Consider the following 12,994-nt stretch of genomic DNA (forward strand, 5'->3'; position numbering starts at 1 on the left):
TCTTGATTTATAAATAAGGTACTTTTGATATAGTGGGAATTATTATCAACTTCAAACCCAAGAGCAAGAAAATACAAACAGGATTGCGGAATGTTTGTGACACACAAGTTTTTCTGTAAATGTTAGGTTCAAGGGTATTCATAAATCTGGTTTTCCTAGTAAGTACAGAGGACCCATGTAAATAATCTGTATGAGGTTCCAAAACACTTTTTCTCAGCCACATCTCCACAGTGCTAGTGGGCTTTACTAAGTGACCTTTGGACATTTCAAAAATAAGGACAAGCAATGAAAATAGCCTGACTTTACAACACATGACGGACAACACACAAAAATAACCCTGAATGGCTACCCCAAATCTATCTGCAGGGGCTACCCCAAACCACCATCACCCAACTACCATCCGTAGGGATACCCAAAAGATAACTTAGCTCCCCCACGGTTTCTGTTCACATGTATAGAGAAGCTCATTAACTCAAATCAGAAGGAACGCATCTTCTTTATAGTCTAATTAGACCTCGGATGCTCTGTGCCTTCCTCCTTCTCTGCCTCCTTCCTGTGTAGTTATCCTGTGGCTTTAAAGTGGTTCTTGCCGGGCGGTGGTGCACGCCTTTAATCCCAGCACTTGGGTGGCAAAGGCAGGCGGATCTCTGTGAGTTCGAGACCAGCCTGGTCTACAAGAGCTAGCTCCAGGACAGGCTCTAAAGCTGCAGAGAATCCCTGTCTCGAAAAACAAAACAACAAAAAAAAATATAAAGTGGTTCTTGAGGAAAAACCTTTCTGGTTCTTTTTTTTTTTTCTTTCTTTCTTTCTTTCTTTCTTTCTTCTTTTCTTTTCTTTTTTTTTTTTTTTTTTTTTTTTTTTTTTTTTTTTTTTTTTCGAGACAGAGTTTCTCTTTAGCTTTGGAGCCTGTCCTGGAACTCATTCTATAGACCAGGTTGGCCTTGAACTCAGAGATCCACCTGCCACTGCCTCCTGAATGCTGGGATTAAAGGCAAGCGCCCGCCGCCACCACCACCACCGTCTAGACATACCTTCTATGTATGTCAAGGATACTGATCTGAAATAACATAGCTCAGCTGTATTAATTTTATTTAATAACAAATACGATTCTAAACCAGCAATCAAGTTTTCATTAAATAAGGGTGGTGCCCAGATCTCGGGCTGTAAGCACAACACGGCGCAAGAATCTCATTTCTTAAATAATTACTGTAATATATAGATTTAATGTATATGGGGAGCTCTACTTTCTAGTTTTCTCCAGGCCCAGTCAGTAAACTATCAGTCAGGTCCATCCCAGAGTCTGAGTCACTGTGTCTAATATTCAAAACAGATACCATAATGCTTCCCTAAAGTTATTCTAGTTCAGAAAAAAAACATGAGCATTAAGACTGAAAGCAACAGGGCTGGAGAGATGGCTCAGTGGTTAAGAGCATTGCCTGCTCTTCCAAAGGTCCTGAGTTCAATTCCCGGCAACCACATGGTGGCTCACAGCCACCTGTAATGAAGTCTGGTGCCCTTTTCTGGCCTGCAGACATACACACAGACAGAAAACTGTATACATAATTAATAAATAAATAAATATTTTTTTTAAAAAAAAAAAGACTGAAAGCAACAGAGTCTGTTCTACTCTAAGACAATTTAAGGTCCTCAGTAAATTTTCAACTTGTTTAAATGCTAGGCATGGAGGCAAAAGCCCATAATTGCAGGCTGGAGTTTGAGGCCAGCCTGGGCTACATAACCAGCCCTTATCTAAAACAGTCAAACAATAATAATATCAAACTGGTTTAAATTTACGCATTAATGAGTTATATATTCTAGAACATTGCTGCTATAATAGTTCTCAAACATGTTTTTACAACATTATAAAGCAACAAGGAACTAGGAGAAAACTCTTCATTTACCATAGAGTCGCAGGAGCTACCTTATTTACACATTTTGGGAAGAAATCCAGTTGGGCATCCAAACAGATTCCCAGGCTAGCTCTGATGCCTTTTGCTTTGGAGAGCTACACCACAGAAATGCTTAGGATTATGATTCCTAAGATCTATCATCAATCTTCACATTTGAGCTAAAGTCATAAAACAAAACAATGACATGAACTCCAGCCTCAGACCACTTGGGTTCTGCCTCTGAGGTGTGGCCCTGAGCAAAGTTTCCATGCATTCGATGACTGCTCGTTCTTTCAAATGAGCATGATAAAGGGCAGCGACATCTAGAGCGGTGAGTGTCATCTGTGAACACGTATGCGGGTAACGGACTGCAGGCCAGTGAGTGTCATCTGTGAACACTTATGTAGCTAGTGGTAGAGGAATTCCTAGAAAGACATTGGCTTCAGTCCCTAGCCCTGCTTAAAGAGAAAGGCAAATACATGTGCAGAATGCCTGGTATATACGCTGAACTCAATAAACATTAGCTTAATTATAGCTCTGAGTACAGTGTGCAAAATATGCAACAGGTGCGCCTCAGCTCCCTAATTATTTCTTAAGTCCCATTTCTATAATCACCGAGAGTCTCCGCCACAATTACTGGCTCAACTCCAACACCGTAGCCCATTAGCAACAAAACCTAAGTTGACCCCAGTGTCTTGCATTCTGGTGTCCTCTTGATAAAGTTCTAACTTTTATACTGGATTTAAAACTTCACTTATGGGGCTGGAGAGATGATTCAGGAGTTAAGAGCACTGGCTGCTCTTGTAAAGAAACTGGATTTAATCTCAGCACCCACATGGTAACCTTCAACCATATGTAACTCCAGTCCCAGGAAATATGACAACCTCACTCACCTGGTAAACAGATATACATTCAGGCAAAACACTCATACACAAAAAATAAGTAAACAAATATTTTTTTAAAAAAAAAATTATCAGGGCTGGAGAGATGGTTCAGAGGTTAAGAGAACTGTCTGTTGTTCTGGAGATCCTGAGTTCAATTCCCAGCAACCACATGATGGCTCACACCCATTATAATGAGATCTGGTACCCAGAACACTATATACATAATAAATAAATTTTTAAAAAAAATCAGAGTCTAGTTAGAACCCTATCACCCAAAAAATGATTTTTATCAATTTTAAAAACAAAACACTGGTTCACATTAATGGCTACAACAACTTAATTCAAATGGTTTTTGTATAATTTATTGTTAAGTATTTCAAATATAAGAAATCAACCCTTCATTAAATATAAAGCATAAAATATAGGATTTCCTGAGAAACACTTGAGATACAAAAACATGAAAAATCCATTAAGTTTTGTTTTGTTTTGTTTGTTTGTTTTTCGAGACAGGACTTCTCTGTAGTTTTAGAGCCTGTCCTGGAACTCACTCTATAGACCAGGCTGGCCTCAAACTCACAGAGATCGGCCTACCTCTACCTCCCGAGTGTGGGGATTAGATATGTGCCACCACCACCCAGCAAGATTTTTTTTAACATACCTAATACATTAAGACTTTAAGCTGAGTGGTGGTGGGATTGAAGGCGTGCTCCCCCACCACCAGGCTCTAATCTGTTTCTCAATGTGTTAGAATGCTAGGCAATAAAAATGAAAACGAAGTCCATGGTCATCAGACTAAACTGCACAACCTTCCTAAAATATTGTAGAATCACAGGTTTGAGAGTTGAAAAATAACCACACATAGATAACTGAGGACTACACATTCATTGAAAAAGCAGAGAATTTGGGCCTAAAGCAATGTTCTGTCTAAGACACAGGCAATTAATAGCAAAGAGAAGAGGTCCAGTCTCCTCCTGCCCGTCTGTCTATACTAACAGAACTTCATTCGCGTTTTTATTAGCAGAGTATCAGAGGCTGGATGCACAGCTCAATGTGTGCCCTTGCAGCCACAAGGTCCTGAGTTTAATCCCCAGCACCACCAAATATTAGTATCTAATGCCGAAGCATCTAACCATACTCTAGCACAGTTATTAACAAGTGTCTTGCATATTTTATGCATTCTCTTGATACTTGGGATAGATCACCTCTAACCATGTATTTAATTGGAACTGAAAGAAACGTTTGCAGATTGCTCCTTTATTGCTTTAAGCCTTTGTTTTACTATTGCTGTTGAGATCCAAGCCTACCATACCATATTCTTACTTGACAGCTTCACTGAGCCTTAACAGTGAGGAATAATAAAAATAAAAAATAAATGATAAAAACGTATAAGCCATTTTATACCACTACCACAATTTAATAACTCCTTCAAATATTTTCAGATGTTTACTTTGTTGTTCATAGCTCTTCAAGTGTAGTATCATTGCCATTGTTACTGTAACAAGTGTGAATATGGGGACCAGAGATGACTCAGGGGTTCAGAGTGCTTGCCACTTGCAGAGGACCTGGGTTTGGTTGCCAGCACCTACTACAGGCAGCTCACAAGTGCCTGTAACCCTAGTTCCTGAGACTCTATCACCCTCTTCTGGCCTCTGTGGGCACAAAACACACATGTGGTTCATATACATCCAAGAGAATAAACATAAAACTAAAATAAAATATATGAATCTTTAAAAAGTAAATGTGAACTCGGGGGGGAGGGAGGAACAATGTAATTACCATTATGTAAACAGAATTTAATTTCTCCAGACAAGAACAGCATTAGCCTTTTAGTTACCCATAGAAAGGGGGAAAGGACAATAATTTTATTCAATTTTTTTAGATTTTTTTTTTTATGCTTATGAATGTTTTGCCTGCCTACATGTCTGTGCACCACATGCGTGCCTGCTGCCTGTGGAGATCACAAGAGGGCATCAGATCTCCTGGAACTGAAGTTATGGATGGTGGTGAGCCACAGTGTAGGTGTTGGGAACACTTACATTGCAGAAACAGGAAGTGATCTTAATCTCTGAGCCATTTCTCCAGCCCCAGGACAATAATTTTAAAATAAACCTCACTATAAAGATCTCTCTGAGCCATGTATCACATACATAAAATGGGGGAGGGGCACAAATTAATACTCAGAGTAAACAAATCATTTCTCACTGCATTCAGGCCATTAATAATTTAATTTAAAAACTACATCAGGTATGGTAAACTTTAATCCCAGCACTCAGAAGGCAGAGGCAACCACACCTCTAAGAGTTCAAGGTGGTGGAGCTGGAGAGATGACTCAGCACTTAAGAGCACTGACTGCTTTTCAAGAGGACCCTGGGTTCAATTCCCAGCACCCACAGAGCAGCTCACAACTGTCTGTAGCTCTAGTTCCAGAGGATCTAACACCCTCACACAGACATACGTGCAGGCAAAACACTAATGCTCATAAAATAAAAAGAAATAAATTTAGGGGAAGAAAGGAGTTCACGGTCTACTAGATCTACATGGCAAACTCCAGGCCAGTCAAGGCTACATAGTAAGACCCTGTCTCAGAAAAACAAAATAAATAATAAAACGCTTGGGGCTGAAGAGATTGGAGAGGTGGCTTGTGAGTTACATGCTTACTGCTATCCTAAGAGGACCAACGTTCATTTCTAAGCGCTGTTGTGTGGTATACTCACATACATACATACACACAAATAGAAATCTCCTTAAAATAAAATGCTGAAAAGACAGGCATGGCTGGCATTCATCTGCACTCCCAGTATTTGGGAGTTAGAGGCAGGAGAATCTGTTCTAGCATGAGATCCTTTCTCAAAAGAACAAAAAACAAACAAACTTTGATATCCTAACTTTTTAAAAAGTTAACCTTTTAATTTTTTTCAAAAACCCAGCCGGAAGACAAAACTGTCTCTGAGTGGAGGTGTAACTTAGAAAGAATGGAGGAATAACCCAGGTCTCTGGGATTCCTGCCACACCACAGATATGACACCAGCTTGGTTTTGTTTGTTTCTTGTAGACAACGTTTTCCTGCATAGCCGTGGCTGCCCTTAAACTCAGGGTCCTTCAGACCCTTTTCATCTGTCTCTGAAATGCTGGGGCCTCAGGGGTACACTTGTGACTAGCTAGCTAAGTCAGTATGGCTACTTAATACTGGACAAATATTTATTCCTTTACATCAATTGTCTTTACTTCAGTCATTATGGAATTAAAAAAGGAGGCCACCAGACATGTTGAAATTGAGGGACAGCACAGGGGAGTGAGGATCCAGAACCTTGTCCAAACTGACTTTATACAAACACAGCACAAATGGTGGCGCTGCATGCGATGCCTCAGACAGGGTTCTGGAGACCTAGGCAAAGCTGAAACAAGTTTCTCCCCAGTCAAGCTCACCTTAGCCTCAACTATGTTCATTAAAAAAACAACCGTACAATCAGACCAAAGGGCTGACTTTCTGTACTTTCGCCTTTTTGCTGACACCCAAAGGAAGAGCTCCAGGACTTCATGGAAGTTCCTCCCCACACCTGAAATTCCAGTTCTGTCACATCTTTCTCCACTTTCCATTATCAGCCACTCAGCTTACCCGGTGTCAGGTTACCTGCAGGCAGCATTTATAGTACCTGAAAAGCCAACAGACCTCATACCTAGGCCTGTTCATACCTGCGATCTCAGGATTAACTCTTTCTGAACATGCTGAAAACACAAGAATTTAAAGCTAAAAGACAAACAGTGAACGAAAATCACAAATTTAGTTATGAAAAAATTGTAAATTGTAATTCCTTTCTCAAAAAGGCTAAAAGTTATCATCATCAAAATATTAAACCATGTTGTTTTCTGTAAATTACCATCTAAGAAACTTTCTTCTGCCCAGTACCTAAAACCTAAACTCTGACCAAAAAAAAAAAAAAAAAAAAAAAAAAAAATCTACCCAGAGAATGTAAACATGTTAAAACATCCTTATCAGAAAAACCTGTTCAGGCAACTAAACATTTTTCTCTGCAACAAACAAGAATTTACTTGCAAGAAATCTCTATTCCATTCTGTGGCTGTCTATTCCTCTGGTTAGTATTTTCTTTTTAGGGAAAACAAACTCTAACACCATGGTTTTCCCATCTAAAAGAATAGCTGATGCCCATCAGCAACACTCAGGCTTTGGCCCTGAATGAGGAAAGCCAGAGAATGTGCTTCACCTCCAGAGCCTGGAGCCCTTTCACAACAATCCAAGCATCTGCAAGTGAGACACCAAGCCTGGGGTACAAACTGACATTCTATCCTTTTATTGATTGGGGGTGGGTGTGGAGCAAAGCGAGTTCAGAACCCACACCATGTGTGGTTGGGCCTGCTTGCAATCCTGGTGCTGAGGAGACAGGGGAGGATGATTCTGCCTACCTGCCACCCAGACAGTCTAACCCAATTGAGCTCCAGGCCAATGGAAGACCCTATCTTATGGCTGGGGAATCCTCATGACTAAAGGCACTTCAGCTTCTAAACTCGGAAAAAATAAAACATCAGCAGCGCCAAGACCACAAGGACTGGAGGTGGAAAGGCAGAGGCGTGGGTTTCGTAGTACAGGATACACGATTAAAGAACTAATGTGTGTTCTATTTTCCAATTTATAAATCTTAGAAACAAACTTCACTGTAAGTAATCTGAAAACTTGTGACCTATATATATGGGCTATATTTTTAGGACTTTCATCTTTTAAAGATATAAGGACTCAATTTTTAAATCATTAAAATCCATTTCAGCTACACTAATTAAAGCTCAGCTCCTTTGACAGAACGAGGGGGATCCAGTGTCAGAACGTGAGGGTCATAAACACCCGGCAACAGGAAAAGACCTCTCTGCTCCACACTTCGATTTTGAGACAGGATCTCAGTGGGTAGCCCCAACCAGCCTTGAACTTACTATGCAGACTGGGCTGCTCTTGAACTCAAAAATCCACCTGCCACCGCCTCAGTCTTCAGAGTGCTAAGATTAAAGGTGTGCATCACCACTATGGGAAATAAAAGGTTCTTGGATATATAGTGACCAAAATCTAATTCAAAACCAAATGTGTAATGACTCTGAGGTGTTTCGGGAAGCACACATCCATGTTGCATCACGGGACTTCACTGCAGCTTTGGTTCAGAACATACAACACGCCTTCTGTGCACTACATGTCACTACACTATGCAGTACTCTGAGCACTGCCTGAAGCCTTAGCTCAGACTCAAGACTACTGTATGCTATGAACTGCAGAGTGTTTTACATGTTTTCTGTTCTTATAGAAACAGTTTTAACTATAGAAAACAAAGACTTTTAGTACCTAAGGATCAAATTAATATATATTGGGTTTGGCTGTTTTAGAATCTTTAGTTTCTTTAAACTGCTACATGTGTTGATGAAGTGAGTTTCATTTTTAAAAAGAAAATTTTCAGTGAGATCAGAGAGCTTACTAGGCAGGTAAAGGAACTTGCTATCAAGGCTGATAACAACCTTTAATCCCTGAAACCTAAAGGCAGGGAGAACCAACTACTGCAAATTGTCCTCAGACCTCTAAACACAAGCCATGGTGTGTGTACACACACACACTAAAAATTCTGAATGTAGTTGGGCAGTGGTGGTGCATGCTTTTAATCCCAGCACTTGGGAGGCAGAGGCAAGTGGATCTCAGTGAGTTCAAGACCAGCTTGGTCTACAAAGCGAGTTCCAGGACAGCCAGGACTGTAATACAGAAAAACCCTGTCTCAAAAAATAAATAAATAAAAATTAAATTAAATGTAAAAAAGAAAGTTCAGTAAATTTTATCTTGAGAATAAGACATAATTCCTAATAATTTGGAAATAGTCCTATGTTTTTATATGAAGCAGCATTCTCAGCTTTGTTAATTATAAAATTAATTTAGGCAGTGGTAGTGCACACCTTTAATCCCAGCACTCAGGAGGCAGAGGCAGGCCGATCTCTGTGAATTTGAGGCCAACCTGGTCTACAGAAGATAGTTCAGGACAGCTAAAGCTGCTATACAAAGAAAGACTGTCTCAGGAAAAAAAAAAGATAAAATCAAACTAGCAATCATTTCTGAAAATTGTCATGTTTTATGTCCCACAGTATCAAATATTCAGCCAAAATTTATTTCATATGAAAATAAACATGTAATCTCAAGTAATCTTCATTAGTATGTAAATTTGTCTTTAATAAATTATAAACTTACATATACACACACACAAAAGAACTGTTCAATTTAATTTTTTTTTACATCTAGTGTAATGTGTGTGCATGTAGTTGGTGTGTCAGTAAACGGCTTTGCGGGAATTGGTTCTCCCCTTTCACCAACTCAAGTTGGTAAACTTCAAAGCAAAAATCTCTCCTCACTGGACCTTACAAAATAATTCCTAAACCGGGCGGTGGGGGCACGCATTTAATCCCAGCACTAGGGAGGCAGAAGCAGGCAGATCTCTTTGAGTTTGAAGCCAGCCTGGTCTACAGAGCTAGTTCCAGGACAGGCTCCAAAACTACAGAGAAACCTTGTATCGAAAAACCAAAATTAAAAAAAAAAAAAAAAAAACACAAGGAATTCCTTGTGATTTACTATCAGTAAATGTTTGCTTTGTACATATTTTACATATGGATATAACTTGGGGTTAATGTAAGATTCCTCATGAGAAAGTAGCCATACTAAGAAAAGCTCCCAAAAGCCCTCAAGTGCTTCAGTGACACTGGCTGAGGAAATGGTTAGCGATACTCCTTTGATGTCTACCTAGAGCTAATCAAAAGATCTCAAAGGTCTATGTGCAGAGGCACCTCTACTATTGATGGATTCCATGATAAACAGCAATTCATGAATATTTACTGCAGTACTGTGGAAAATACAGAAAAATAATGCATTGTCCTTGATCCATGAAGTTTACATGTAGCTCAGCAAATAAGATGCAGCTAGCTAAACCCCAGAAGGCAGTATCTGATTGTTAATAAAGCAGGTTGGTGATGTATCTTGTAGCCAGCCCAGGGCTTTTGTTTCTGTTTTTTCGAGCCAGGGTTTCCCTGTAGCTTTGGCATCTGTCCTGGAACTCGCTCTGTAGACCAGAATGGACTTGAAGAACTCCACCTGCCTCTGCCTCTGGAGTGCTGGATTAAAGTTGTACACCACCACACCAGTCAAGATTTTTTAAAAGATGTATTTACTTATTATGTATACAGTATTCCGCCTGCATGTATGATTGCATGACAGGAGAGGGCACCAGATCTCATTACAGATGGTTGTAAGCTACCATGGGTGCTGGGAATTGAACTCAGGACCTCTGGAAGAGCAGCCTGTGCTCTTAACCTCTGAGTCCCCAGCCAAGTTTTTTTAAAAACACGACTATTACATTCTTTGTACAAACTGTTCAACTAAACACCAAAATAGCCTTCATCCACTTGGGTACCAGTAAAATGACATGACTAGCTGCATCTATGCCTGCCTATAGGTCAAGTTGAATTAAGTATTTTGAATAGATACTGCGTTATTCAATAAAACAAATGATATCCATGACAGAATCAATTTTCTTTGCTACTTAATACAGCCTGCTATCATGGGCATCCAGGGAAGCTTTCTTGCTAAGGACACAGCACAGTGGAGGAGTGCTGAGCACTCAGCTTGCATGTGCAAAACCTGGCTTTGATCCCCAGCCCCACAGAAAAAAGGAAGGAAGAGAAAAAAAGAGAAGTAAGAAATCTCACTTTAATTACTTCTTACAAATAAACCATAAAAGCTAGCTGTAGAGCCGGGCGGTGGTGGCGCAGAGGCAGAGGTGGAGGCAGAGGCAGGCGGATCTCTGAGTTCGAGGCCAGCCTGGTCTACAAGAGCTAGTTCCAGGCAGGCTCTAGAAACTACAGGGAAACCCTGTCTCGAAAAACCAAAAAAAAAAAAAAAAAAAAAAAAAAAAAAAAAAAAAAAAAAAACCAAAAGCTAGCTGTAGAGAAGATTCACTATCGTTCTTTAATCAGCCTGTTGATTTGATTCCAGCATAGAGCTCCAAGTGTTTGTACATGCACCTGTGCTTGCACTTGGGTTGCAAGCTGAATACTGAATGTGCAAAAAATAAGGCAAGAAAGGTATGTTCTTTGTCCTTAAGCGGTTTGTTCCTAAGAAAAGAAAAACCCGGAGCAGACAGCCAAATGTAAATAAATGTATCAACCTAATGATGGGGGTGGAGGGGATAAATACCTACGAGATGAAGAAAAATTTACAAAGTAGCATAGGAGCTATTTCATTAGTGCTAACTTCCATTTTATCTTCCAAGTTCACAGACTGTGAGAGAGAGGGAGGCATTCTAGTTAGAAGGAGCAAAGGCGGCAGTGAAATCTAAAAGAGAGTTTCTACTAGTTTCCTAGTAGAAAACAAACCTTTCCACAGGGAAATGAAGTTGTCTCACCTCCTAGGTTATCCTCAGCAATTTTTGTAGTGTAGAAACAATGGAAACCAAGAAAATGCCAAAAGGCATACAAAAGAAAATACAACCATCTACTCTGCTATAATAAAACCACAAAAGTACATTTTTCTCCATTGTTTGAAATTAAATACACTTTGTAAGGTTTGGCATAGTGGTACACACCTTTATTCTATAGAGTCAGGTACATCTTTGTGGGGTTGAGACCAGTTTCATCGACACAGAGAGTTCTAGAACAGCCAGAGCTATATAATAGAGAGACACTGCCTCAAAAAAATTAAATAAATAAATAAATAAATAAATAAATGTACTCATAAGCCCCAAGTCTCAGTAAGAGGTCCTGCCTCAAACAATGATGGCTCCATAGTGCACTGGCTGTGGTTCAGTGGCTACAAACATGCCTAGCATGTGTAAGCCAGGTTAGTTCCCAGTTCTAAAACCAAACAGCATGGCTCCTAACTAATAACACCAAAGTTGTCTTCTGCCCTACATGTTACACATGCACACACATAGGAACTCATGTGCATGCATACACAAAGTGAACAGCAACACCTCCAGCTCCTAAGGAATGCCATCCAAGGTTGGCCTCTGGCTTCCACATGCATGCACACACACACATGCACATGTGTGTGCATTCACCCATATACACACACATGCACACACATACACTCCCATTAAGATATATTTGAGCTTAGGGTGGTGGTACATGCCTATAATCCCACTACTTAGGAGGCAAAATCAAGAAGAACAACATGAGTTCAATGCCAGACTGCGTACATATAGTGACTTTCAGAAAACAACAAAGTCACAAAAGGAAACATCTTTTAAATGTGTAAAATTGTACTTTCTTATCAAGTTTTGTATCTAATGTCAAACTGCCACCACATAGCCATAAAATCTATGTAACACAAAGAAGCCTACCATATCCCTATAATCAACAAGTACAAAAGTTCAATGAAACAAGCTTTATGCTTAACTGGGCTCCCTGATGGGAAATTAAAACAGCAATTGTACATCTGTGTCTCTGTTCCTCTCTTCGTGGTTTAACCGACAGGAAGCAGAGAGCAAGATATGGCATACAAACGTCAAGTACTTCCTGCCTTCTCTGCTGCATCTTACTTTATAAATAGTGCCTATGTAAAAATATAGTCAAGTATGATATCAGAAACATAAAAAGAAAAAAGAGACGATAAAAGTGTGTTGGTGTTGAGATCTAAGACTCAATATGCACACTAAAGAACAATGTTCAAGTCCTTTGACTATCCAAACACTGTGGCCAGGCTCGGTGACACGGGGGCTGTGATCCCAGCTACTTCAGAGCCTGAAGGAGGGCTGCTACAGAGCAAAAGGACACCAGGCCATTTAGTAAGACCCTGTCCCAAAGGAAAAAAATACAAAAAGGACTTGAGCAATTACTAAATAAGGTACTTGCCTAGCATGCAAAAGGCCCTGGGCCCAAAAAGTAGAAAAAAAATTTAAAAACCACATGATGAATGAAACAGCAAAGCAGGCCTCCAGACTATTTTATCTGTTTTCAAGAGTTTGCCCGTCTCAAGACTAACAGTTGCTATCCTCCCTAACCCTAGCTTTACATATCCAAACAGGGGAGGCAGAGACAGCTAGATCTCTCTGAATTTGAGGCCAGCCTGATCTTTGTAAAGCATTCTAGGCCAGTCAGGGTTATATAGTGAGCCTCTGTCTTTATTTTTATTTTGGGGGGGCCTCCGTCTTTAAACAAACAAATAAATAAAATAGAGAAGCTTGTAGCTCAGTGGTA

The 12,994-nt window shown here is 39.9% G+C and overlaps 1 protein-coding gene across 3 annotated transcripts in view; it reads right to left on the reverse strand.

Annotated features, from left to right (window-relative positions):
• Elf1 (E74 like ETS transcription factor 1) overlaps positions 1-12,994 on the reverse strand; it is a 93,240-nt gene that overhangs the window by 41,889 nt on the left and 38,357 nt on the right. The window lies entirely within an intron of this gene.

The sequence above is a fragment of the Arvicola amphibius genome, chromosome 13 (genome assembly GCF_903992535.2).
Source record: "Arvicola amphibius chromosome 13, mArvAmp1.2, whole genome shotgun sequence".
NCBI classification, from domain to species: domain Eukaryota; kingdom Metazoa; phylum Chordata; class Mammalia; order Rodentia; family Cricetidae; genus Arvicola; species Arvicola amphibius.